Source organism: Lactuca serriola, chromosome 4 (genome assembly GCF_051521515.1).
Source record: "Lactuca serriola cultivar US96UC23 chromosome 4, Lser_US96UC23_V15, whole genome shotgun sequence".
Taxonomy (NCBI): Eukaryota; Viridiplantae; Streptophyta; class Magnoliopsida; order Asterales; family Asteraceae; genus Lactuca; species Lactuca serriola.
The window spans coordinates 312,561,416-312,566,665 of NC_136411.1; positions in this window are offsets into that span (position 1 = coordinate 312,561,416).

A 5,250-nucleotide genomic window follows, 5' to 3' on the forward strand; every position below is an offset into this window, starting at 1 on the left:
TTTCAATACTTCTTAACAAGTATTTGATCGTTATTTAATGGGAAACCACACAAGCACTTTGAAGTCTCTCTTGACTTTGAAGGAAGAGACTCGTGCCTGGAATCAGTCGCTTTGTGTCTATCAAGACATCACAAATTCCCATAAAAAGTTTGCTTTATTTCTTTATCATTCGCACTCTATGCATGAAAATCATTGATTTTCCTAACATCTGGTTCTCTTTCCAATAAAGTTGATTTTCACAGCTTGGTTTCTACATGGCGTTATGGTGATCGATAAAAATAAAGGTGATGACGGTTCATTATTTGGTTGACGTTTCGGATCATATTTTGGGGTGAGTCAGCAATTATCCAATCGTTTTGACGATTTGAAAAAGGCACTTTATATGGAAAGGCGCATAACAGTGAACCGCCGTTTCTCTCTCCTGCGTCATAATAGGGGTTGTCAATTGTTCATTCAATCACATCCAGCACGGTTTCAAATAAAGCAAAGATTTCAGTCGGATATTTCTCTCTCCTACTCTTACCTATAAAAGGATTTGTAACGCTCCTCTTCACTCTTTTATCACTTGCAAATTCTCTCAAAGAAAAAGGGGGATTTCTTTCACTGTTCATCTTCTTCTTCTCAAGCTTCATTAATGGCAGAATCATCTTCAGTTCAAGATACCTTTGTTCACTCCAACCTTCTCACTATCAAGCCTCAACAAAACCTCATCATTGATCATACACCCTTTCTCTATGATTCCTACATGTTGTACGTCGTTGAATGTCTGAAATACTCACCGCTTTTTGTTGCTCTTACCAAGGTGGAAGTGGTTCCCATGTCATGCCTCTCACTCATCTATTTGACTGCTTATTATGACAAGACTGCTGAGCGAATTCACTTTGAAATCCATAATGAGAAGACCTACATCTCTAAGAATCGCTTCTGTGCCCTAACTGGTCTTGCTCTTGAACCCAATCTAGTAAATCCAGACTCGATAACTACTGGTCAACTGGTCTCCATGTTCTACCAAATGGGGTACACAGAAACCCTAACCACAGTTACCAAATTCAAGAAGTCTTGCCTTCTTCCACAATGAAACGACCTCTTCACTCTTCTTTTCAAAGGCCTCTCAGAGCGTAGCGCCGGCTCATACGGAGCAAGCAAGTCCTTTATGAAAATGCTTTATGGTTTGTATGTAACAACCCGAACATTGTTCCCTCGCCGTAACCGTTTCGTCAATAAAGTTCGCCGGTAGCACGTTCTTTTGTAATTAGGTCAATTAACTTAAGGCGTTTATGTTGACCTCGTAAGTACCCAAACACATTAGAAACTAAAGTAAACACCTCAAACTATTAATTAGAAAAAGTTTAGTTTTGACCATTTCAAGTTACGACAACTTAATCGGGTGCGACCCAAAGCCTCGATTAACGTCGGTATCGGGTAGAATTCCACCGTGTCTCCATTTCAAACCATATTTAAAGTTGTTTAAGCCTCATTTGAAGCCTTTTCACTCTCTCTAACCTCTCTCCTCAACTCAAACTTGTTGATCCAAAAATCACTCATTTCAAGCTTCAAAACACCAAGGTAACTATCCTAGCTTCTAGTATAACACTTCTAGCCTTCAAATTCAACTTTAAATTATGGAATAAGACCATTATCATGAGTTTATGGCCCTAGAACAGTCCTAGGCCGTGAACTCATATTAAATGGGTGTTTGAGCCATAAAACCCTTCCAAATCTCATTTGGAACTTAGATATGACTTTAGGAATTACCAAATCGGACTTAGAACATATTGAATATCATTTTTGATGATTAAACATGATTTTATCGCCCAATAACATGCTTGGGCCGTAAACTCATATGCATGGGGAGTAAACTCATTTTAATGTGCTAAGATGCCACTTAAACACACCATTAGCCTTGGAATAAATCCTAGAACCAACCACAATTGATTTGGGGACCTTAAACATAATAAAAACCCTTCATTTGAGAGTTTACGACCATAACCCCCCAAGGATATGTTCCAGGGCCGTAAACTCCTAAACATTAGTCAAATGATGCCCAAAATTCATCCCCAGGCTAGTAAAAATTGTTTGAATCGCATGTGATTGTCCTAGCATCACCAAAATACATAAGGAGCAAGTGTGGGGGAGTTTACGGCCGTAAACTCCTAGTTTACTGCCGTAAACTCCAATAAATGGTCCATTTGAGAGATTAATCCCTTCCAATGCATTAGACTCAAAACCTAGAATTTATCCCCAAGTGTTTCAAGCCATTTTGCACCATAAACTTCTCATCCATGAGTTCACGGCCGTGAACTCATGTGAATATGTTGTTTAGTGCCGAAAACTCATATAAGAGTTTACTCTTGAAGAGTAAACTCCAATCCAAAGCCATACAAGTCCTTAGATGTCACCCGGGTCACTCCAAACACTTGATTTGAAGTGTTTTCGCGTCTTGGAGTATATAATCGTATCTAATTAGTGAAATAAAATCTAATTAGATATATTTGTGTATTATTTAATATTACATAGGAACCTCGCACGTATTCATGCCTCGATTCGACATTTAGCATCCTAGTCGATACATTCTGCGTTCGGTGAGTTCATACCCCTACCCTTTTTCAATGGTTTTTCAATGTTTTCAGGGGAGGAATACAAGAAAAGGTACAAGAATATCTTATACTTAAACATTATTATTTCCTTTGAAATGTTTCATAATTCACTTGCTTTTAACAATTGAAACCGTATTAACCAACTGTTTGACTTGCAGAATCAGTTACAAACCGTTTTCATATCTTATTATATAATGTTATATTATATATTTAGCAAATGATTTTTACCATAACATTATTGTTAAAAGCATTAGATTAGCTCATATGTTTTGTCCTCAGTAACACTCCACAGAGATACGCGAGTGGAGGTTCGTCTTTATAAATAGAACTTAGAACAGGATTTTCCGCATTATTACTTGTAGATTAGTTATTCCTATAAATTGGAGACACGTCCTCGGAGAACACTCCACAGAGATACGCGAGTGGAGGACCACCTCTATTACAAGAATCTCTTAGATAGGGAGTGTCACTTGAGTGTATAGATCTATACGGGGCTGACTATCCCGCACCTGGCTGCTAGCTACAGCCGAACCGAAAGTTCAAGGGTGACGAAAGTCATAAATGATACTGGCCTTCCTTTGCCATATCCAGTCTATAGTATGGTTATAGAACTCACAATTTGTATAACAGAAATTTACTTGTTAGTAATAATGAATATAGTAAATTAATAATCTTCTAAATTAGTTTACTATGTTATTAGTTTCATATACGTGTTAAAACTAACATACACTTCATAAGGATAACCAGATTCTCAGTATACATCGTTTACATTACATCTTGGATTGGCAATCAACTATTTAGGAAAATATAGGATTTTCCTAGGGTAACATTTGAACATAACCAGAAACGTGTAACAATTCAGATAACTAAACTTTACAATTCACATGAACAATCATATTTTCAGTGTACATCTTTTACATTACATTTTGGATTTGGTAACCAACACATAAGAAAATATGGGATTTTCTTGGATAACCACTTTTTCAAAAAACTAAAGGAACCTTATTCATTTTCATAAAACAAACCGCTTATGAACTCACCAGCTTTATGTTGATTTTTAAACTGCTTGTATTCTCAGGTTCTCCTTAGACAGGTATTCCCGCGTTCTTTTGCAGAAGACAGAGCGTATGAAGTCACGTCTTTCTTTTGTTTAAACTTATGTATCTATGAAACTTGTATTACTCTACTTTTGATCAAATGTAATGAAAACTATGTAATGTAATGTTTTGTGTTTTACTTCGCTTACTATGTACATTGGCTATGATATTGAACATGAAGTCACCTCCGCTCCGGAACATTTCCGCCCTGGGTTTCGGGGTGTGACAGATTGATATCAGAGCCCTTGTTTATAGTGAACTAAGTATACCAAACTTTACATGGTATAAGACTATAAACATTAAGGGGCCTAAGTGCTCTGAACTAAAAGTATACCTCAAAATATAAGTATTTTCAAAAAGTATACAAGTATACCTAACCGTCGAGAATCGTATATATAAGTAGAACAGAACATAAGTAAATGGGTGTTGTATGCTGCAGTTAAACCTGGGCAGTTATGTAGTCCTTTCTAGGGTTAATATAGCCTGATCAACTATATTCATTCGAGACATGGCCAACATGTGCTTGGGAGTGACTGTGGAATGCGGCATACCTAAAACTTACCCAAATACCCCAAACATCGAGCTGCATCTCAGCGAATCAAGAAATACTATGGGAGTATTTCTAGATACAAATTTGTTGTACAAAATTCTCATCCAAGGGTTGCCCCTTGATCATTCCATTAGCGATAAATTATCTGATTTGATAATTCATTCCTTCTTTATCGCTTAATAGAATTTTATGTCTGTCATAAAGAGATATCCTTTGTTTCATATCTCTTGATTTAATTCAGAGGACTTACCATCCTCTTTTTCCTAATCATTTTAGATCGAAATGTCTTCAAAGAAAGGACCCAACTCAAGGAACAACAACTCTCCGCCATCATACTCTCCTTTGTTCGACTTCGTCCTGTTTCAAATAGTTGTTACTGCTGTAGTGACGGCTGCAATGACGCTTTTGAACCCTGGCAAGTTTAGTGGATCAGGAAGTAACACCTACCCCCAAAACCACGAAGATGATCAAGGGCACCAGAAAGAGAGTAATCAGAGAAAGAAGAAGGTTTTTTGGAAAAAGCGAAAAGGTCAGAGTTTACAACGACCCACCAAGAAGCTCAAAATAGTGGCAGTCTAAGTTGCTACTAATCCTGCCGCTACTCCTGCAGCTCAAGCACCTACCAATAGGTATGCTGGTAGTCTCCCTCGATGCGACAAGTGTAGTTACCACCATCGTATCCCTAGCACATGCCGTGAGTTGATCTGCAAAAGATGTGGGAAAAAGGGCCACAACTCTCGAAACTGCAAAACACCGTCCCAACTAATTAGTCAAGCTTCCGGATCGAGTACCGTACGGACCTGTTATAGTTGTGGAGAGATCGGGCATTTCAAGCGAAGCTGCCCAAAAGTAGCAACTACCAACAACGTCAAAAACACCGAGATGGTTTTAGCTATGAAGCAAGAGGAGGCAGCAACTGATCCCACCAATGTCACGGGTACATTTCTTTTCGACAATCCTTATGCTCGCATCCTTTTCAAATCTAGTGTAAAGAAAGTTATGTTAG